Genomic DNA, 24,265 nt, shown 5'->3' on the forward strand with positions numbered 1-24,265 from the left:
CCTCCTTACATTTTATCACTGTTTTTTTGCTACAAGATGTTGCTACGGGCTCAACTTTTGCTGATTTCCTGCTCCAGTCCCTGAAGTAGCCATTGCTCCAATGAGCCATGGTGCCTTTCCTTGGAGAATGGTATAAGAAACCAAGATCTGGATGCTAGGAGTGCCCTAACTCTTGGGTGTTGTCACATCCAGACCCTGTCAGATGGCAGCAAGGACTTAGGTGTGTGTGTGCTAACCCGTGTCTATGCGCATATCTATAAATATTTCTCTATGTCACTATATCTATATTAATCTAAATATGAGCTCATACTGATGTCTCCAAATCTAATCCATTACCACATGGATAATTCTAGCCATCCCCCCACATTTACCTGCAAACTCCCACTCCAGTAGTGAGACACCTGCCCCCACCATCTGCCATCTGAATTAAACAATTCACTAAATTGTTTAATTCCAGTATAACACGTGTAGCAATGTCAGAATTGTTAACCTGTACTTGTGGGAAAGAAGTTTGTCAACAGGAGTACAGAACTCACGTACAATTTACTTTGTCTTTAGTCTTATAGATGCCACTCATTTCCAGAGTTACTTAGGTTAACACCTTTCTCCTCTACCCTAGGTTGTTTCGTACTAAATAATTCTTTAAAAATTTGTACCCATGAAGGTTTATTCCTCGTTCTCTATAGTTTCATGGTTTTGACAAATGCATAGAGTCATGTACCCGCCATTACAGTATCTTACAGAATAGTTTCACCGTCTTAAACGATCCCTATGCTTTACCTATTCAACCCTTCTCCCCACCTTCTAGACCCCTGGCAACCAGTGATCTTTTTTTTTTTTAACTGTTGTTACGGCTTTGCTTTCTCCAAAATGTGATCTAATTCTAATCATGTAGTATGGAGGATTTTTACAGTGGCTACTTTTACTTAGCATTATGTATTTAATGTTCATCGATGTCTTTCTATGGTTTGAGAACTCATTTCTTTTTTATGTTGAATACTGCTCTGCTATATGGATACACCATAGTTTGTTTATCCATTCACCTATTGAAGGACATCTTGGTTACTTTCTGTTGTTGGCAACTATGAATAAAGATACTGTGAATTTCACAGTACAGAGATAAGTTTTCAACTCACTTGGGTAAGTACCTAGGAGCACAGTTGTTGGCTGGTGTGGTTAGAGTAGGTTTGGTTTTGTAAGGAAGTGCCAAACTGTCTTCCAGAGTGGCTGCACCGTTTTGCATGCCCACCAGCAGTGGGTGAGAGAGAGTTTCTGTTGCTCCACACCCTTGCCAACAGTCAATATTGTCAGGTTTAAAAAAAAGCTATCCTGGGCAGGGCTTCCCTGGTGGTGCAGCGGTTGAGAATCTGCCTGCTAATGCAGGGGCCACGGGTTCGAGCCCTGGTCTGGGAGGATCCCACATGCCGCGGAGCAACTAGGCCCGTGAGCCACAACTACTGAGCCTGCGCGTCTGGAGCCTGTGCGTCCGCAACAAGAGAGGCCGCGGTAGTGAGAGGCCCGCGCACCACGATGAAGAGTGGCCCCCGCTCGCCGCAAGTAGAGAAAGCCGTCGCACAGAAACGAAGACCCAACACAGCCAAAATAAATAAATAGTTAATAAACTCCTACCCCCAACATCTAAAAAAAAAAAAAGCTATCCTGATTGGTGTGTAGTGGCAGCTCATTCAATTCACAATTTCCTAATGACGAATGATACTGAGCATATTTTCATATGCTCACTTGCCACCTGTATATCTTCTTTGGTGAGATGTGTATTAAGGTTTTTCAACTACCTGATCCACTTTTCAGAATCTGTAAGTCCCACCTGTGCTTGTTACTGTGGCCCGTGTCATTTTTTTTTTTTTTTTTATGCGTTACGCGGGCCTCTCACTGTTGTGGCCTCTCCCGTTGCGGAGGACAGGCTCCGGACGCGCAGGCTCAGCGGCCATGGCTCACGGGCCCAGCCGCTCCGCGGCACGTGGGATCCTCCCAGACCGGGGCACGAACCCGTGTCCCCTGCATCGGCAGGCGGACTCTCAACCACTGCGCCACCAGGGAAGCCCCCGTGTCATTTTATTGTTGGAAAAAAACACGCAATTCTTAGAGATGTTCAAGAGTATTAAACACTTAATTGGAACGAACGAGTAGAAAGAACCTGTTTGTAACCTGACGATCTGAAAGCAAGAATAGGTGCTGAGCTTCAGATTTTGGACCCAACAGTAAAAAAGGACATGGATCTAATAGGTAAGACTTAGATCTCTTGGTGATCCTAACATCTTCCTTCCTCAATCTCTATCATTTTTGTTTTCCATGGCGTTTGTGTCCCGATCTGTCAGTTTGGGATCACTTGAAAATCCATTAGGATGGTCACGAGAACCATTCTGGTGCATGTAATCCTGACTCAAGACTTGCACAGCCCTAGGATTTGAACCATCTCCCATGAGAAGATGTCCAGCATTGAGAAAACCATTTCAAATGACACAAGTACAGGCATACCTCGAAGATATTAAGGTTTCGGTCCCAGACCACCACAGTAAAGTGAATATTGTAATCAAGTGAGTCACACAAATATTTTGGTTTCCCAGTGCATATAAAAACTATACTTAATACTTTAGTCTATTAAGTATGCGATAGCGTTATGTCTAATAAAAGAGGTACATACGTTAATTAAAAAACAGTTTATTGCTAAAAAATGTTAACCATCGCCTGAACCTTCAGTGAGTTGTAATCTTGCTGGTAGAGGTTCTTGCCTCGATGCTGATGGTTGCTGACTGGTCAGGGTGGTGGGTACTGAAGGTTGGTGACAATTTCTTAAAATAAGACAACCGTGAAGTTTGCTGCCTCGATTGACTTTTTCTTTCATGAATGATCTCTCCGTAGCATGCAGTGCTGTTTGATAGCATTTTACCCACAGTAGAACTTCTTTCAAATTGAAGTCAGTGTTCTCAAAGACTGCTGCTGTTTCATCAACTAAGTTTATGGAATTTTTCTAAATTCTTCGTTGTCATTTCAACAGTCTTCACAGCATCTTCACCAGGAGTAGTTTCCATCTTAGGAAACCACTTTCTTTGCTCCTCCGTAGGAAAGCACTTCTCACCTGTTAAAGTTTTATCATGAGATTGAAACAATTGAGTCGCGTCCTCAGGCTCCACTTCTAATTGTAGTTCTCTTGCTGTTTCCACCACATCTGCAGTTACTTCCTCCACTAAAATCTTGAACCCCTCAAAGACATCCCTGAGGTTTGGAATCAGCTTCTTTTAAACTTCTGTTAATGTTGATATTTTGATCACTTCCCATGAATCATGAGTGTTCTTAATGTCATCTAGAATGGTGAATCCTTTCCAGGCAGTTTTCAGTTTACTTTGCCTAGAACCATCAGAGGAATCACTATTGCAGCTATGACCTTACAAAACGTATTTCTTCAATAATAAGGTTTGAAAGTCGAAATTGCTCCTTGATCCACGGGCTGCAGAATGGATGTTGTGCTAGAAGGCATGAAAACGACTTTAATGACAATTGCACCACTCCATCAAAGCTCTTGGGTGACCAGGTACATTGTTAATGAGCGGCAGTATTTCAAAAGAAATCTTTTTTTCTGAACAGTAGCTCTCAACACTGGACTTAAAATTTTCAGTAAACCATGGCGTAAAAAGGTGTGCTGTCATCCAGGCTTTGTTGTTCTGTTCATGGAGCACAGGAAAAGTAGGTTGAGCATACATTTTAAGGGCCCTAGGATTTTTGCAATAGTAAATGAGCATTGTCTGCAACTGAAGTCACCAGCTGCATTAGCCCCTAACAAGAGAGTCAGCCTCTCCTTTGAAGCTTTGAAGCCAGGCATTGACTTCTCCTCTCTGGCTATGAAAGTCCTAGGTGGTATCTACTTAGAGCAGAAGGTTGTTTTGTCTACGTTGAAAATCTTTGTTTAGTGTAACCACCTTCATTAATTATCTTAGCTAGATCTTCTGGATAACTTGCTGCTTCACCTTGCACTGTTGTATTATAGAGTCTGCTTCCTTCCTTAAGCCTCATGAAGTGACCTCTGCTAGCTTCAAACTTCTCTTCTGTAGTTTCCTTGCTCCTCTCAGCCTTCACAGAATTGAAGACAGTTAGGGCCTTGCTCTGGGTTAGGCTTTGGCCTAAGGGAACGTTGTGGCCGGTTTGATCCTCTTTCCAGACCACTGAAACTTTTTCCATAGCAGCAATAAGGTTGTTTTGCTTTCTTATTATTCACGTGTTCACTGGAGTAGCACTTTGAACTTCCCTCAAGAACATTTCCTTTGTATTCACAACTTGGCTAACTGTTTGGTTCAAGAGGCCTACCTTTCAGCTTGTCTTGGCTTTTGACGTGGCTTCTGCACAAAGCTTAATCATTTCTAGGTTTTGATTTAAAGTGGGGGACTTGCGGCTCTTCTTTCACTTGAACACTTAGAGGCCATTGTAGAGTTATTAATTGGCCTAATTTCAATATAGTTGTGTCTCAGGGAATAGGGAGGCCTGAGGAGAGGGAGGGAAACCAGGGGATGGCCGGTCAGTGGAAGAGTCAGAAAAAAACATTTATCCGTTCAGTTTGCTGTCTTACGCAGGTGCAGTTCATGGCATCCCCAAACAATGACAGTAATAACACCAGAGATCACAGATCACCAGAACAAATACAATAATAATGAAAAAATTGGAAATACTGTGAGAATTACCAAAATGTGACACAGAGACACAAAGTGAGCAAATGCTATTGGGAAAATGGGGCCCATAGACGTTCTGGGTGCAGGGTTGTCACAAGGCTTCAGTTTGAAAAAAAAATGCAGTAAAGTGAAGCGCGATAAGATGAGGCCTGCCTGTGTCATCCTTCCTTTGCCTTCGTAGTGATTGTAGTGTTAGGTGCACTCTCAGTTCTAGTTTGATGGGTTGACTTGCTGAAAACCTGGCAGGACTGTTCAGCATCCCTGGCAGTGATGAAGCTGTGGCTCCGTGTCTGGAACACAGGCTGGTGGCCAAAGAAGCACTTGGCACGCTGTCCCGCTGAGACTTGTAAACAGTGATTAAATGGACTTACGCCTCCTCATTCTGCTGTTTCATTTCCTTCTTTCAAAACACTCAAAGGAGTTTTAGTTCTGGATAATAAATGACAAGGACCATAGCACTCTGCATTTAAACCAAATGAGCTCCATGAGGGTATACAATTCTTGCAATTTTGCTGTTTTGTATGTTTTCACAATAGAAGAAGAAAGCAAGGAAGCACAGCCTTCTTGGTGTGCTGAGACCTGGGAGTCCTTAAAAAGCTTCGTGGGACCTTTGGTTGTCAGATCATTTGTCTCCCAAATGGTTCCCGCTCAGCCTGTGACCGGTTCTGTGATCTTCTCGAGAGTTTTGCCATTAGTCCCATGGTTCAAAATCAGTAAGTGGAGGTGAATGATATCTAATTTAGCTTCAGATGCAATCTGTGATGATACCAGGTCTTAAGATGGGCTGGGGCTGCAGTTTTGTGCCAAGAGGGGAGCAGCAGAGCTGGGGGTGGGACTTGTGTTCTCATAAAGCTTGCATTGGCTCCAGTTGGCCACCAGGGGACGACCAAGAGCATAATTCAGAAAGTGGTTGCATGCAATATATATCTCACAGTTGTTTGTAAATCAGATTTTGTAAATTGGATGTTTCTTTCCGCTTGACAAGGTTTCAGAGATGTGTTCCCTCAGGAAAACAGTGGCTCCTAGAGCAATAAAAAAGATGCTCAAGGGTATAAACAGTTTTAACGGCAGTATTTAAAGGGAACATGCTGAATACATCTTTGATATTCTCGCGCCTTGCCTGAAATTGGATTTGTGGTAAGGCGGTGATTTCGTACGTTTGTAGAAAGAATCTGTTTCTTTGGGCTATGGATATTTTAATGTTTGCCTTGTTTTTTAATGCACATATGGAACTTTTACCTGAGTAATACATGGTCATCCTATCACGGTTACCTACTCCATCTCTCTATGCTTAGTGCTTATAATGGAGAAAGGAGAAGGATTACACGTAGTCACAGAAGGACGGGATGGGAGAACTCTCAGGTCATTGAGTTTAGTCCTCTTATTGTACTGATGAGGAAACCAAAGTGAGACAGATGGAAGTATTTGCACAGTAATCCACAATAGTTGGATTGCGTTGAAACGACTCCATCTGCATATTCCTGAGGTCAGTACAGCAGCCGTCTTCTCAGAGTCAACCTAAAATACGTGCAGAGTGGATGAAATGATTCATGTGAGGGAGTAGACCAAAGAGTGATACACAGGTGACTAGGAAGTTTGCAGAAATCCAGTCGAGGTAGCCTGCATTTCTCAGGGGACAGGACAAAACAATGACTGTAAAACAGTAAGTGGAAATAGAAGCAATCATATCCAGGTGGAAAAATATCGTAAGAAGGGCACGGTTAGAACAGAGCTGGTCTAGAAAGCCAAGAGCTAGATGTTGGCGGTGTGTGTCCAGCACCTTCCAGTGGCAAAAATCAATTCTTACTGCAGGTCGGGGATAATCCATGAGTTTTTACCATGGCCTTAATGAAATTTCTCATAAAAATGTCCACCCTTTTTTTCTTGAATCATACCCCTCAGTGTCTCTGTCTATGGCTCTACTGCTGAGGAATCTGGACCGATTACCTCCATTCTAGACCACATGAGTCCCCATTTTCCGTTTATGGTGTTGCCAAAAGCAAGCGTAACAAAACCAAACTCCTAAGGGAGACATTAATGATTGAACCAAAGGGATCTTTATCTTTTTGGGAATACGCTCTCAGCAGAAATAGAGTCCAGGTTTTAGTGCCTTCAGAGGCCAGGATCCAGCCTAAGATTGGCCTTATTTCATATTTGATGTATACCTGTCAGTGGTTCGTCACGAAATCTTCCGAGTGCAGCCAGAAGGGCAGGCTGCAGGCTGGTGCTGTGTTGATGAAGTGATGTAAGGATTTCTTTTCCATGACCCTGATGAGATCAGCAGATTTCTTTGTATAGCCCAGAGTTACGGTTTCTACAGAAGTCATTTAAAATGGCAGGTCCTTATACGTTGGCCAGTCCGTTCATGTAAACAGAAATATCCCTCCAGTTGCTCGTGGATGAGTGGGTGGGATGAAGATTAAACCATCTCCTGAGGAGTCCTCAGGCTGCGGAAAAATTCAGGTATTTTGAGCATTACTAAGCGTCTCAGGTGTTGGAGGAAGCAAGAAATTAAGGTGGCTGAAGGCAAAGAAAATATATATAAAGGAAAACAACGTATTTCTGTTTTCTGTCTTTACTGAGTCTCGTTGTAATGGGGACAGGGTACTTTCCTGGTTGCTGGGACCAAGGTGGCTTTTCCTCATTGTTGAGCATGGGGCATGCTATCCCACGCATGTAGAATTGCAGTTGCCAAGTTCTGTGGGCGCTTAGCATCGGAAATGTGACTTTCAGTCTGTGACATAGCCACCTTTCGATGTCTCGGTCTTCTGAATTGGGAAGGAGGGGCCCCAGATGGGGGACTGAGATTTCTAGGCGTTAGAACATGGTGACCCCCACTGGAAACCAAGGTGGCCTGCGGGCCACGCGCTCCATCCCTTGCATTCCATCGGCAGCAGTCAGCTCTCTCATGTCGGGGAACTCTGCCACTTTGGCCAGGCTGGGGCTCAGACCCTGGATTGTGGTACCTGAACTCAGGGTGGCCTCTTAGGAGAGAGCTCTCTCTGCTCTCCTCCTCCTGGACTTTGCATTTCTTTTGCTCAGTTCTCTTGAGTTCTCACTCACGCTTCCCTCTTCACAGCCGTGTTGCCAACCCTCTCATACGGGCCAAGACATTAATCATAATTACATTACGATTCTGGACTAATTTCCTTCCTGGGATCCTGTCCAGAACCACATTATGTTTGGTTGACATGTCTCTGGGTTCCTGTGGGTTGTGACAGCGGCTCAGACTTTTCCCGATTTTCATGACGTTGACAGTTTTGGGAGATATTGGTCAGTTATTTTGTCAAATGTCCCACATGAGATTTCTCTGCTTTTTTTTTTTTCTCATGATTAGGCTGGAGTGGTGGATTCTTGGGAGGAACAGCACAGAAGTAAAGTGTCATTCTCATCATATCATGTCCCACCAAGGGTACCTGCTGTTAATATGACTTACCGTGGCTGCTTTGACCTCGGTCCTGGCTGAGGTAGTGCTTGCCAGGTTTCAGCACTGTAGGCTACTTCTTTTTCCCCGTTTACATTCTGTGCTTCCCGTGTGCAGCCCACAGTTAAGGAGTGGGGAATGATGCTCTACCCTTTGAGGGTCAAGTATCCACATAATGGGTTTAGAATTCTGCACTGGGACCTCTTTCTTCTCCCCCATGTATTATTATTATGAACTGAAGTATAGTTGATTTACAATATCATTTAGTTTCAGGTATACAGCATAGTGATTCAGTTATACATGTATATGTATATCTATTCTTTTTATATATACTGTGTGTGTGTGTGTGTGTGTGTGTGTGTGTGTGTGTGTGTATTCCTTTTCAGATTCTTTTCCCTTGTAGGCTATTACAAAATATTGAGTAGAGTTCCCTGTGCTATACAGCAGGTCCTTGTTGGTTATTTATTTTATATATAGTAGTGTGTATATGTTAACCCCAACCTCCTAATTTATCCCTCCCCCTCCCCCATGTATTAGCTCTTTGTGTATTTACCCATGGGTTTCTACCAGTATGGACCCATGGATATGGATCTTATACGTCCATCCTCAGCTCTTGCCTGTTCCCACACACTGGTAGCAGAGACGGCGTCCCCAGACTCTGCCCCTCCTCCAGGGTCAGACCGCTGTTGCTGCGTACTCAGCTTTAGCCTGAAGGCCGGTGGGGTAAGGAGGGTCCTCTGTTGTCCTGGCCCAGCCTCAGATTTCCGTAGGCCCCAAGCACTGGGTCTCAGGAATGATGCTTTCTTCACATTCCTCCTTTCTTTCCATGAGAACAGAGCTCTGACTTGGATCTCTCGCTGGACTTAGAGGTGGGAGTTTCTTGCCTCACGTTCAATCACAGCAGACCTCCCCTTGCTCTAGGCTTTTTGGTCCAGGACAGTTTTCAGCCCTTCCCTAGAGGTGAGGTTTCCTCCACCCGTACCCCAGTTGCACTGGTTCTTTGTGTGAGGCCTAGCAGTGACAGAGTTTGTTGCCTCACTCCCAGCAGCTTCAGACTTCTGCTTTGTAGGAAAGAGGGTCTGGGGGAGTGGGCAGAGCTTTATCCCTTTCTGCCAGCGGTCACTGATCGTCCCCTGCTTTGGGATTCTCTACCAAGTGGGAGTGTCTCTGGGATCCTTTTCTATCCCCAGTATTTCTTGTGAGCCCCCAGTGGAGGGCTGTGAGAAATAGCTTGTGAGAAATTGTGGATTCCCCTTGTGTTTGGGGCCCCTAGGTGTCGCAGATGGAGGCTCTAGTCTACAATTAACCTTTAACGAGTTAATTAACATTTTAGCTGATTTATTTTTAATTACGTGTATGGTGGCTTCCTCTTCGTCCCAGTGTCTGGCGCGGGTGAGAGTTTATGTGACCTATTTCCCCTGGGCGGGGCCTCTCTTTGCTCATTTATTGGCCTATGTCTCACCCTTGAAGATGGAGACAAAAGTATGCAGACACAGGTCTTGGTTTTTATTTTCACGTTCAGTTCTTTATATTGAATCTAATTGTGTTATCAAATGTGATGTTTCCCTATGGTGTTATGATTGGCCTTCCACACTCGTTACTTCTTGACCAGTTTTGTGGAGGGATTTCTTTTATTTATGTATTTATTTATTTTTACATCTTTATTGGAGTATAATTGCTTTACAGTCGTGTGTTAGTTTCTGCTGTGTAACAAAGTGAATCAGCTCTATATATACATATGTCCCCATATCTCCTCCCTCTTGCGTCTCCCTCCCACCCTCCCTATCCCACCCCTCTAGGTGGTCACAAAGCACCGAGCTGATCTCCCTGTGCTATGCGGCTGCTTCCCACTAGCTATCTATTTTACATTTGGTAGTGTATATATGTCCATGCCACTCTCTCAGTTCGTCCCAGCTTATCCTTCCCCCTCCCTGTGTCCTCAAGTCCATTCTCTATGTCTGCATCTTTATTCCTGTCCTGCCCCTAGGTTCTTGAGAACCTTTTTTGTTTTTTTAGATTCCATATATATGTGTTAGCATATGGTATTTGTTTTTCTCTTTCTGACTTACTTCACTCTGTATGACAGACTGTAGGTCCATCTACCTCACGACAAATAACTCAATTTCGTTTTGTTTTATGGCTGAGTAATATTCCATTGTATATATGTGCCACATCTTCTTTATCCATTCACCTGTCGATGGACACGTAGATTGCTTCCATGTCCTGGCTACTGTAAATAGAGCTGCAATGAACATTGTGGTACATGACTCTTTGAATTATGGTTTTCTCAGGGTATATGCCCAGTAGTGGGATTGCTGGGTCATATGGTAGTTCTATTTTTAGTTTTTTAAGGAACCGCCAGACTCTTCTCCATAGTGGGTGTATCAATTTACGTTCCCACCAACAGTGCAGCAGGGTTCCCTTTTGGGATTTCTTGACTACTAATGCATTAGCCTTCATGAGGCAAAGTCCTCCTGCCCTGTATAGACTCACCCACGAAGCAGAGAAGGGAATGCTCATGGGCTGTGCAGGGCCCAGTGCGGTGTCTCCTCTTGGGGGACACAAGGTATGGAGCAGAGTGAGCACCGTGTCAGCCTCAGACGTAAGGTGTCTGTTTCCTCTAATTGTTGCAGCAAAACTACCTGCTAGATGCAGGCTGGATATGAATTGTTCTACTAGAGTATTGCATTTTCATGCAGAGTGAGCTCATAACTGCGTCAGAATGAGACGAGGACTGGTATATATTGACTTAAGCAGTTTTATATGTAGACACATACGGGTGTAGGAAGAATGCATGTAAATCTGATAACTGATCTGGGGGAGAGGATGTAGGTGGGGAAGGGAAGGAATAGGGCTCAAAATATTGGGTTGACCAGAAAATTCGTTTGGGTTTTTCAGTAAGATGTTACGGATAAACCCAAACGAACTTTTTGGCCAACCCAATAGGATTTGTCCTAGTTTATACAGGTGGGTGGTAGCTACAGATGTTTTATCTTTTCAACCTCCTTTCCCCCATTCCTATCCAGCTTGACTTCTGAAATTCACCCGGGGGTGACACCACCTGCTGTCTCAAAATTAAGGCTCAGATGTAAATAGGTGTGATGGAAGGATCATGGAACATAGGCTCAGTGGGCTTGGATCTGAGTCCGAACTCCATCACTTTGTAGCTTGTAACTTAGGTCAAGTTCTTTCATTTTTCTGAGCCTCTGTTTCCCCATCTGGAAAAAAAAAAATCCCAACCCTGCAAGAGAAATGAATCAAATAATGGAGGTGAGGAAACGCTCTTTAACTCTGAAGTTCTGTAAAAATGTTCATTTCCATATGGCGTTACATCCTGCTCCCCTGGAATAGGTGGGCCAGGATAATAGACACATTCAATGTTGAGAACAAGTTTTTTTTCAGTGTTCACACGTGCTCCTTCCCGCAATAAGTGTATAAATTTGAGCAGTAGCTTACTTTGTTCATCTGTTTCTTGAGATACTTGCCTAAGTTGATTTTCTTTTCTTGCAAGCTGAGAAATGGTAAATTAGAAAGCTGTAGGATCACAGACTTAAAACAGTAGTCAGTGTTTTAAAAAGAAACGTGAACTTAATACGGATACGACAGAGGTGTGGCAAAAGCCAGAATGTTGGAAAGCAAGGGAATTATAACCTGAGAAAAAATATATTTGTATAATTTCAGGAGACTTACTAGTCCCAACTTTACCTTCCGGCTGAATAATTTTACGGTGTGAAGATGAATTTTCTCTGCTGTATTAAAGTCACTCTCTGGTTTTAATCTCCAACCCAGCTCCACTCTGGTTGAGATGAAAGCTTCCAGCATGCAAACCAAAAATGAGAACTGTGGCCACAAACGAAATACTGCGCTTGAGGTGACAATGATGGGATGAACTTTTTCGCACAGCTTGTGTTGGCTGTTTTTGTTGGTCATAATTTTCATGGTTTCATGTTGATGTTTGTATACTTCTATCGTCCTTCCTTTTGATCAGGGGAGCCTTAAAATTGAGATGCGTGTGTGCGTGCTTGCAGGAGGGTGACACACAACATGCGTGAACATCCACAGTGGGAGACAAAATTGTCATCAGTCGAGCCCTGGGATTTTTCTCTTTTCCCCTTCAATTCAGTTCCAAAGAACTGCATTCATGCCTCACTATGTCATTGCTTAAGCTTACCTGTCTGTCTGTCTAGAAAATACATGTAAGGTTAGAGAAGACCTCATCTTTTCAGTATACCACCGGAGGACCCAGAAGTTTGCTTTGTGTGTAACAAGTGCTAATTAAATTGTGTGGCCATATAATTTATTATCCAAACTGAGACACCTTTATCCGTTATAAATTTCAGAAAACCAGATTAGACAAAGACTATAGAGGGAAAATCAGAGTGTATGGTTACCCCTCAACAAACATTTGTTGATTTGAGCCAGATTAAATGATACACAGTCTCTGTAATGGTTTCGTGATTATAAGGGAACAGTTTTCTTTGGGTGAGTGTAGACAGTCATCCTGAAGATCTGTTTTAGTTAAACTCCTTTCAGATGATAGAGATAGAAAGTCATCTTTACCCAGCTTAACCATAAAAGGTAATTTATTAGCTGAGGTACCAAGGAGTCCATGGGCGTGATTAATTTCATGCATAGCTGGAACCAGTCGTCCTCTCTCCCACTCTCCATCTCCCTGTCTGTCTCTCTTTCTCATTTCCTAACTTGTTGTTGTTTATCTTTGTATATAGCCTAATTCTCAAATGTCTCCGGCAGGCCTTTCTCATGTGATTGCAAGATGACTGTCCTGTGGTATCAAGGACTGTCCTACGTTCTAACACCTTTTGAGTCTCCATAAAGAGAGAGAGTCTTTCCCGATAAGTTTTCCGCCCTCCTCTGGATTTAATGGAACACTCAACCTCACCCCCTCCCCCGCCCCGCCCCGCACCAAAAAAAAAAAAAAAAAAAAGTTTGTGCTTGATTGGAGTAATGTGAACCAAGTTTTTTTTTTTTTTTTTTTTTACAATTTTAAAGGTTACTTTACATTTACAGTTATTACAAAATATTGGCTATATTCCCCCTGTTGTATCCCCCCCCCCCCCATCCTTGAACCTATCTTACACCCAATAGTTTGGACCTCCCCCTCCCTCACCCCTATATAGCCCCCACTGGTAACTGCTGGTAACTACTAATAACTACTGGTTTGTTCTGGTAACTACTAGTTTGTTCTGTATATCTGTGAGTCTGCTTCTTTTTCATTATGGTCACAAGTTTATTGTCCTTTTTAGAGTCCACATGTAAGTGAGATCATACCGTACTTGTCTGTGTGACTGTCTTATTTCACTTAGCGTAATGTTCTCCAAGTCCATCCATGTTGCTGCCGATGGCAGAATTTCTGAACCAAGACTGACTGAGCCCTTGTGTGCCAGGTTTATCTCATTTACTCCTCATCACAATACTCTGAGATAGGTGTGCCCATTTCCCTCCATCTTATACATGAAGAAACTGTGGCTATTGTAGCTTTCCCAGGGTTACACAGCTAGGTTCAGAGTGCTGGCTCGGGATTCAAACCACCCAGGTTTGAATCTCAAATCCAACATGGGCATGAAAACATAATTCAAAAATCTCATGAGCGTCAATGAGACAATGTACTTGAACACTTTTGCAAATGGTAAATTACTCTGTAAATGTGAATTGTCTACCAGTGTGCGGTCCATTACAAGATACGGTGCGAGAGCAGTGCTTCCCGGTAGGAGGTGATTTTGTCTCCAGGCCACTTTCACCATCTCTGGAGACATTTTCCATTGTCATAACTGGAAGAAGGATTGCTATGGGCATCTAGTGTGTAGAGGCCACGGATGCCTGTTATACATCCTACAATGCACAGAACAGCCACCCACAGTAAAGAATAAAGAGCTATCCAGCCAGTAGTGTTGCGGTTGAGGAACCCTGTCCTAGATGAATAGAGGGAACACGTGAACCTTGACTTTTTGAAGCTCGTAGTTTAGTTGGGGAGAGAGACATGTAGGCAGATATTAAAAATACCGTGCAGTGGTTCCGGAGAGTTGGAGACACTTAGACTAAAAAGATAAGAAGGAAAGTGTCACCATCGTGACGCTATGTATTGAAAGGAGGTCATGTGAAAGAGGGAGAGGATTCCTCAAGTGTGACCCTAAGTGGCAGACAGACTTCAGCTCCAGAGAAGACGATCAGAGAAGATTTCCGGAATGGGCTGTGTGTCTCCTCCACTGCTACATCTTCATGTCTAGCACTGCGCCTGGCAGCAGGGGAAGGCTGAACAAATGCTTGGTGAATGGATAAATAAATGAACTCAAGCATCCGAGGACAGGTAAAAATAGTGAGGATCCTGTCCTATTTGGAGATTCCTTGATTTTATGACAGTAATTCCTAGGAGTTGGTGGAGAGAGCTCTTCTTGGTGGCTGGAGTGACCAGGAAGGCTTTGAGGAAGGGAAGGATATGGAGCCTCTCTTGTTCATCAGATGACATCATGAGCAAACGTGTGGGTCTTAAAAGTCAGAGATGCAGGTTTCTTCTAGCAAGGTAAGACTTAAAGAGAATTCTGGGAAAAAAAAAAAAAGGATGATGTTGGACGTAGCCTGCTTGGGTTGGGTATAATAGCAGCTGTTTCTCTCCTGCCACTTAGTTTTGTTTTGTTTTGTTTTTTACATCTTTATTGGAGTATAATTGCTTTACAATGGTGTGTTAGTTTCTGCTTTTTTTTTTAATTTTTTACATCTTTATTGGAGTATAATTGCTTTACAATGGTGTGTTAGTTTCTACTTTATAACAAAGTGAATCAGTTATACATATACATATGTCCTCATATCTCCTCCCTCTTGCGTCTCCCTCCCACCCTCCCTATCCCACCCCTCTAGGTGGTCACAAAGCACCGAGCTGAAGTGCCATGCGGCTGCTTCCCACTAGCTATCTATTTTATGTTTGGTAGTGTATATATGTCCATGCCACTCTCTCGCTTTGTCACAGCTTACCCTTCCCCCTCCCCATATCCTCAAGTCCATTCTCTAGTAGGTCTGTGTCTTTATTCCTGTCTTACCCCTAGGTTCTTCATGACATTTTTTTTCCCTTAAATTCCATATATATGTGTTAGCATACGGTATTTGACTTTCTCTTTCTGACTTACTTCACTCTGTATCACAGACTCTAGGTCTATCCACCTCATTACAAATAGCTCGATTTCGTTTCTTTTTATGGCTGAGTAATATTCCATTGTATATATGTACCACATCTTCTTCATCCATTCATCTGTCGATGAACACTTAGGTTGCTTCCATGTCCTGGCTATTGTAAATAGAGCGGCAGTGAACACTGTGGTACATGACTCTTTTTGAATTATGGTTTTCTCAGGGTGTATGCCCAGTAGCTGTCACTTAGTTTTCTGCGGACACAGCAGCGTAGCTGGAATGAGCAATATGGAGTAAGAACTACACGCATGTCTATAGTAGGGGAATTACTTCTGTTATCATCACTGTGGGTTAGTCGTCATCACCAAGTGGGGTAATTGGAAACCCTAGAAGCTTCTTTCAGAACTCGCCTTTTACCTTTTCTCAAGTAATTATTATCAAAAACAAAATGGTAGATTTAATGAGTATTTCATGGCAAACATGTCATAGCCTGTGATTATAAAATCCACCTGCTGAAATGGCAGTATCTGTGATTTTAGAAGAGCAGTTGGAAACGGTGTAGTATCTTTGTTCTAGGCAATGGGTCTGGATGTGTTCCGTTGTGCAGTGTGGCACTTCATGACACGTGTTGCTGACCCACTCAACTCCCCAAACCCCCCGGGTTTCCATTAACGTGTATCTTTGGTGTTGCTGTGAACGTGTAGGGCTCTACAGTATTATATTTACAATGTGCAAGGATGACTTGCTGGTAGTCGTGTTGAGCAGTAGCCTAGGGGCATGCCAGCCCTTGCTTGGTGTGAGCTGGTGTTCTCTATAGTGTCCGAGTTTCTGTAGTATCTCAGTGATCAAGGGTGTTTTTTGTCTTGCTCAACATGCGCCAGAAGAGAGTTCTTTGTTACAAGATCAGAAATAAATGAAGACAAAAATATCTAGATGTTGACACGCGTCAAAGAACAGTGTGATGTGTGATTAGTGACTCCCGTACTGGAGAAGGTGTCATTACCAGCATTTTACTTTTTATTCCACATAATATTAAAATAAAAGTGCTAAGAGTAGCATTGTAATTTATTTATTTATTTATTTTTAAAATTTATTTGTTTTATTTTTGACTGCGTTGGGTCTTCGTTGCTGCACCCGGGCTTTCTCTCTAGTTGCGGCGAGTGGGGGCTACCCTTCGTTGCCGTGCACGGGCTTCTTACTGCGGTGGCTTCTCTTGTTGCGGAGCACGGGCTCTAGGCGCACGGGCTTCAGTAGTTGTGGCACACGGGCTTAGTAGTTGTGGCTCGCGGGCTCTAGAGCGCAGGCTCAGTAGCTGTGGCGCACGGGCTCAGTTGCTCTCCGTGGCATGTGGCATCTTCCCGGACAAGGGCTCGAACCCGTGTCCCCTGCATTGACAGGCAGATTCTTAACCACTGTGCCACCAGGGAAGCCCTAGCATTGTAATTTAAATGGTTTAGAATTCACAAATTTAATAAGTAAAGGAAATTAAAAATTGAATAGTTTCAAACCAGAAATTTATAAATACTTCAAAACACAAGTATAATGTGAATTTTTGAAACTATAAATGTAAAATATTTATATTTCTAATATTAAATATTATCCATATTGGCACTGAACATCCTTCAACTTTAGTCCTCAGGGACGGGTGTGACGAAATGGGTGAGAAGGTAGCGATAGAGGTTGAGATAATAATAAATGAAGGACTGGTTATAGAGACTCTCATATGCTCTGCAAAGGATGCTAGATTTTGACTGTTAGGCAATAAATAGTCTTAATGGAGGGGAGGAGGTGAATGCGGGAAGGAGGACTCTCTTTTTGTGTAGATAAGTATCTTGGTGTAGTTGAAAGGACATCCATCCAACTTGGATTTCAGTAACGCACTTTGACTTTGCAGCTGTGCAATCTTGGGCAGTCATTTAATCAGTTTAACACTTTGTCTTCTCAGCTGTAAATTGGCCGAGACTGTGTATTAGGTATTATGTCTAGTCATGGACCATCGTGTGTACAGAAATCTCTTGTCAGCCGCAGTGTGCATTTCTCATATAATGGACGGATGTTGTCTTGTTGGTACGTGTTTCCGTGATTCAATGAAGATTCTATTATGTATGTCAGACCTGACATCATACACAATGTGGTCATTAATAAACGTTTGGATGAGCATCTAATACATGAAATGGTTTCATTTAATTTTTAAAGAAGTGTACAATGCCAGGACACAGCCAGTTTTGTTTCCCTCTTGCCATGCTGGCATATGCAAGGGAACATTTGAGTTTAAAGAAAATTAAAAGAATTCATCACATTTCTCCCTCTTGGCTGGAAAAGTTTCTCTGCTCAGATTTTTCACTTTGCTGCAGTGAAGTTTCATAAGGGCTTTGCCCCATCACAGCAGATGTATGTTGCTTATTTCCACACATGAGAGATTATGTTTTCATTAACACTCCAGCTGCTGCATTTCTCTTCTAGCATTTGAACATCTGTAAATGCATATTTTAACCTGTAGTGGTATAGATTAGGTTCTACAAAGCAACAGAAATGCCATCTGTTTTTAAAATTCCAAAGTAATTTTAATGCGGACAAAGGCATGTCTCAGGGAATTATATTGAGAGGGTTGCTTCCTAGGTGCTGTTGTCGGCAGTTTGCTTGTTTGTTTAAATGCAGTCGTGTCACTAGCCTTGTCTCACAGTATTTGTTCATCCACTCCTTCCCCGTTTCCCCTTTTTGTAAAATTAAATCACTCCCTTGGGAACCTCAACTACTTCTTCCTGTGGGTGCCTCTCAGTTCTGCACATTGAGATCTGGCCTTTCTTCCAGGTGTTAATCAGACCTCGTCAACTTCCAGATGTTTCTGCTCGGCTGTTCCACATTTACATTAAGTATACCGTAAGGACCCCACGTCATACACAACCCTGTCTTCTTTTCACATCTTCCAAATTAGCTCCACTTTTTTTTTTTTTTTTTTTTTTGTGGTACGTGGGCCTCTCACTGTTGTGGCCTCCCCTGCCGCGGAGCACAGGCTCCAGACGCACAGGCTCAGCGGCCATGGCTCACGGGCCCAGCCGCTCCGCGGCACGTGGGATCTTCCCGGACCGGGGCACGAACCCGTGTCCCCTGCATCGGCAGGCAGACCCCCAACGACTGCGCCACCAGGGAAGCCCTAGCTCCACTTCTTTAAATTATCAGTGCCACCCAGAGCTCTGCTCATCCAAACCAGAGGCATCAGAATCATCTCTGACTTGTCTTCTAGCCTTTCCTGTCTGTCATCATCATTTTCAGTCATTAACGTCCTCTTACTCCACCCTTCAGACATCACCCCCCTTCATTCTCCTCAGTTACATTGTTACATTAGAGTTACGGTTGCACTAGCTTTCCATATCTTCAGACCTCTAATCGCTGCCCAGCTAAAACCTTTCCACTTCCTGCCCCTCTGATGTGCAAAGACCTCAGTGGACCCTAAAGTTAAAATTCTCTGACTGGCTGGAAAAGGTTGGGCTCCTGTTTCCAGTTCTTCACAGTAGAACCATGAACCTCAGCCTTTGCTGGGTAACTTTGCCTTACCTCTCATGTGAGCAGAGTATACTTTCCCGTCCCACTGACGTTGAACTTGACCATGTGACCTGCCTTGGCTGAGAGAAGAGTAATGAGAATGATGCCACCAGAGGTCTGTTTGCATGACTTCCCCTCTCTGTGATACCCTGAGAAGAGCATGTCCCAGGTAGCCGCCATCCCTGTAGCCCTGGCTCCAGAAAGAGACACGTGAGTGAACCTGAGCCCAGCCCACAGTCTGAGGAAGAGCTGCCTTAGCTGAAGACTGAAGCGCAGGAAAAAATAAATTAGTCGTAAAGCCCCTGGGAACTGGGCGTTGTTTGTTACACAGAATTAGCGTAGCAATAGTAGACTAACGCACAGATGTTCAAGACCTTCTCAAACACCCTTTCTCATCATTTAAATACTCCCCTCAGTAAGGACTGGAAGTTGGTGAAGTGGTCTCTAGAGCGTTTCTCCTTCACTCTTTTGGCTACTTTGCTCACCTATTGTCCTTCTCCCTCACCTTCAAGGCCCCATCTCTTTTCTCCCCAGTAGATTCTTCTCTGTTGACCACAACTCATTGGGAAATCTCCGTTCTTCGGTCTCCTCGGTGTGCATGTCTTTCGTTTCTTACCTCAGATTTGGTCTGGTATTGTTAGTTATCCGGAAGCGTACATTTGATCATGACATGTTATTTCCCTCTTCAGAATCCTCCCAAGAAACCTCACTGCCGTCAGGACAGGGTCCAAGCTCCTTACCAGCAAGCTCTAGCCTCCTTTGTCACTATCCCCCTGCTACAGACTCTGCTATAGCCAAATCGAGTAATTTGCATTCTCTCAAACACAGTATGCTCTCTCTTGCCTCTGGGCCTTTGTACATTCTGTTCCCTCTGCCTGGACCACATTTTCCTCCACTCCTCTCTCCTAAACACACCCCTGAATGCATATATATTTGAAATTAAGTCACAGAAACTCTTCCTTACACCCTATGGCCGGATGATGTTTCTTAACTCATTAAAGGTGAGCTATGCTGTGTTGCAGAAATATCCCAGCACCAGAGTCTCAGTGGCTTTACCAGCAGAGGTGTATTTCCCATATTCATGTCTATGATGCTGACTGCAGGAAGGTGAGGCAGCTCTGCTTCACAGTCCTTATGGGCCCAGGCTGAGAGGAGCTCTGCCATCTTGGATTAGCATCATCTAGACATACAGCCTTGTACCCTTCTTCTCACAGCTCCAACTAGCCCTGAGATCTCAGCCTAACTGCCAGCAAGGCTGTGACGTTTAGTGGGGCACATGGAATATTTGGGGGACCGTTAGCTCCCTCTGCTCTATGTTTCTAGGTGTGTTTCTGTGAACCTCCGGGGCTTATCTTTTACCACACAGAGTATCATGCCATTATCTGTATACATGTATACAGACATGTAGGCATGTCTGTATCCACATGAACTTGAAGGTCCTGAGGGCAGATGCTGTAGCTGACTTCATGTCATCTGTCCAGAGGCAAATGCAGGACCTGGCACATAGTCACTGGTGTAGAAATATACGTTGAAGAGATGCTGAGTCTTCGTATCTCTCTGGTCTCTAAGAAGACTCCATGGCCCCTGAAGACAAGAACCACCTGTTCTCTCCCACGACGTCTAGTTAGCATCTTCCAGAGATTAGACAACCGATACGTGTTTGTGGCACTTCTTGTGATGGCTTAATGTAATTTTCCAACAGCTCATAAGACGTGATTACCCTTCTCGACGTAGACACTTCTGTAACATAGATTTAGATACCTTTCCTATCATTCCACGTGGCACACTTGGAAGATCTTTAAACAAGTTGACTTTGTATGTAGTATATGCACCAGGAAAAAAAAGAGACGTTCCCTTTGCTACCTTTTGGGAACCTCTCCAGCTTCTTTCCAGATGAAGATCCAGGAAGGCTCTTTCCTTTCAGATCAGGTCTTTGAGCCATGCTTCAAGAATCACGAAGCTTCCAGAGTCATCCAGCTTTCCTTCACTCTTTAAAGCTGCCTTTCTCTTCTCTGAATATTTAAGTCTCTCCGTATTATTTATCTATTACTATGTAACAAATTATCCCAAAATTTAGCCACTTAAGACAACCAGCAGTTATTACGTTACAGGGTTTCTGAGGTCAGGAAATCCGGGAGCGGCTAATCTGGGTGGCCTGGCTCAGGCGCTCTCACAGGCTTGCAGTCAAGCCATCAACTTGACTGGAGCTGGAGGATTCACTTCCAAACGTACTCACGTGACTCTCGTCAGGAGTCCTAAGTTTCTTGCTACACGAGTCTTTCCATCTGGCTACTTACCCCATGGAAGCTGGCTTCCCCCAAGTAAGTGATTCAAGACAGAGAGCCACAAAAGCAGAGGTCGCAGTACCTCTTTATGACCTGGTCTCTGAAGTCACACATTGTAAGTTCTGCTTTATTCTGCCAGTCCTTAGAGGTGAGTCATTAAGTCCAGCTGACTGGGCACTTGGAGGAAAGGACAGTAGGCTCCCCCTCTTGGAGGAAGAGTATCCATTTGTAGACATACTTTGAAGCCGCCTCACCTTGCCCTGAGTGGGCTGTAGGGCTGCGGGGTAAATGCCACTCCATGGCCCCCCCTCCCCTGGCTGCTCAGGCCAGCATGTGCTTGTGCCTCTTCTCCCCTACCCACCCCCCCCATTTCAGGATATTTATTTCTAATCGTGGAGATGCAATGAACAGCATAGATTTAATATAAATAAGATGCAAAGGGAAAGGGCCATTTCTGTAAGTTCTCAGCATCCTCAGAGCCACTGACCATGGTCTGTTAAGTCCACGACTTTCTTTCTTAGATGGATGTCGCATCAACCTTGGGATCTCTGCTTGTATTCTTGAGGGTGGGTCCAGGGGAAGCTTGGGTGGTCCCTTCAGACCTCCCCTTTGCTGGGTAGTGATGTGTCTTCTGCAGGAAGACCCCTCTCTCCTTTCCACGGTCGTAGATGCAGACGGTGCTGAACATACGATGATCAGAGGTCCTGGAAAAGCCCTTTGTCTCACCTGAGTCTTCTTCATCCTGGCACGCTACAGTGTAGGTAGCATCATCGTCATGAATCCCTAGCACCAGGGTAGGAAGTTAAACTTTTCTGGTTTGTTTCCATATAGGGCATCGTGGTGCACTGGAAATACATGAGCTTCGGAATCAGACAGACACTGGTTCAAAACCCAGCTCTACCACTGTCTGGATTTCTGAACTTGAAAAAGTTATTTAACCTCTCTGAGCCCCCAGTTTTTCCATTATTAAAATGAGGATAAAGTGAGGAGTGGATGAAATAACATATAGAGGTAAATAGCACAGTGTCTGGCACATAATAGGCATCAACCAATGCTCCTTCAGCAAATGAGTGAATAAGCTTCGGAACTCCCTGCGGTACCTGTGCAACACTGTGGGCCTGCACATCGCTCTCGCGCTTGTAGAAATTGACAAAGAACTGGAATGTGTATTTCTGGGGCAGCCTCTCTCTTGTCTATCTGTATTACATGATTTGCTGAGTTCCTTGAATACATTCTCTTGGAAGATTTTCATTCTGCTTTGCCTTTTGTGACAAAGAGAATTGCAATTCATTTTGTACTTGAAAGCCACGGCAACACACTATGAGGACGCCTGGAAAGAGCGCTTTTTGTTTTTTGTAAAAAAATTCTCTCATATTTTAAGTAAGCTTCTGAGGAATCAGACCTTGGTTTCAACAAAGAAGCATATTCTTCTAATGACTCCTCTCGGCTATTTTGTATAGAGGTTTTCTTAGGCCAGGGGGAATGCGGCGTGTGGGTCGATAGAGGTGGGACTAATTAGAGAAAACAAAATGCCGCTCCTGATACTATGTTCATGCTTAGGGACCTTCCCATATGTATATATTTTCTTCTCCTGTATTTTCTATGCCGAGAATTGCCCCAGCCTAATGGATGACACGACGCAATTTGCTTCTCTTGCTTTCTTCCCCTCCAGAGATGTGTGGTTTTGCCTTAATATATTCAAGGGCAGCCCCTGCTGTGTCTGGATTGGCATTTGTAATTATACACTGTGAAAATATAATGGAGAAAGTCTAACTCTTCTCCCGGTTTAAAAAAAAAGTTTCACGTGTTAATGTGTGCAGATACTCCCACCTGAGGAGCGCGAGATCAAGCTCCATTTGACTTCTTTCTTCTGTATGATAATCACATTCTCTTGAGTTAAAAGGAAAAATGAGTGTGTGGTGCTTTGTCGTGTGCTGCACAGAACCTCTGCAATGCTCACAACCATTCCTCCTTAGTTATTTTCCAAGTGATTTGATGTTTCCAACAGCATTCATTGCACCGACGTCTAATAGTTTGTAATTGATGTGTTCCGACCTTCCTCTGTGAGGCTTGCGTGAGTGAAGGGTGGACATCTCGCCATACAGAGGCACAGAGGATAACCAGACGTATGCAAATAAATGATGAATATCTCTTTACATAATAAGCAAGACAATAGCCTCTTGACTGTGTGGACAGGTCATTTTATCTTCCTAAATGTATATTCTTCATCATCTTCCTTCAGTTGTTTGAAAAATATAAGATTAGCTCACCCACAATAACTAGAATTACTCCAATTAGGCAGACCACCACTATGAAGGGTCAAAGGCTCTCCTCCACTGTCATGATGAGGCTTTTTGCTTACTGGTATGTACTTGACACCACCATTGATCAAAACAAAAGGGAATTGATTAAAACTTTATACAAGAAGCTTATGTGAGACAAAAAGTAGGACTTTCAGAACTAAAAGCTACTAACTGTAGTAAACATTTATTATTTTTGTAATCCTTCTCCCTTCTGTTGTAAAAACAAACAAAAAACATTCCCTTCTTTCACTGGAAAAGTGAGGGAACTACCCCTCACTCACTCTTAAGTCATGTGATTATTCTCCATCAGTCCCCTCCACTCCAGGGCTGGGCCCAGATTGGCTTAAGCCAATGATCATATCCCATTCTCATGCTTGACCATTGTAGGGAGAGCAGTGCTTTATCCCACTGGTGAAAAGCTGAAAGGGGGTAAGGTCTGGAACTGTGACAGCCACTTTGAGACCAGGAGGAGAGAGTCTGAGTGAGCAAGAAATCACATGAGGGAGAGAGCAGAGCTGATGTCAGAAACAAAGAGAGCAGAGTTCTAGGGAAACCATTAGAGCTTCTGTCTTAAGCTGAGTTTAAAGATACTGCTAGCCCTAGAACTTCCCAGCTTGGAAGTTGAGCGTTTTCAGTTTTCCTCCAAGGAGAGTTCAGTTTTTTTGTAACTGGCAAATCAGTAGACTTCTAATTGAGTCAGACACCAAGAAAACTGGCACACACCCTCTGCGTTGGTGACACGCACCCTCTGCGTTGGTGGCACGCACCCTCCGCGTTGGTGACACGCACCCTCTGCGTTGGTGGCACCCGTATATGAATGGGCAGGTGTTCTTCATCTGGCATCACTTCTTTGGTTTGGATTAACTAGCGTTGCAAGACCTCTTTCCCTGC

The sequence above is a fragment of the Phocoena sinus genome, chromosome 11 (assembly GCF_008692025.1).
Source record: "Phocoena sinus isolate mPhoSin1 chromosome 11, mPhoSin1.pri, whole genome shotgun sequence".
NCBI classification, from domain to species: domain Eukaryota; kingdom Metazoa; phylum Chordata; class Mammalia; order Artiodactyla; family Phocoenidae; genus Phocoena; species Phocoena sinus.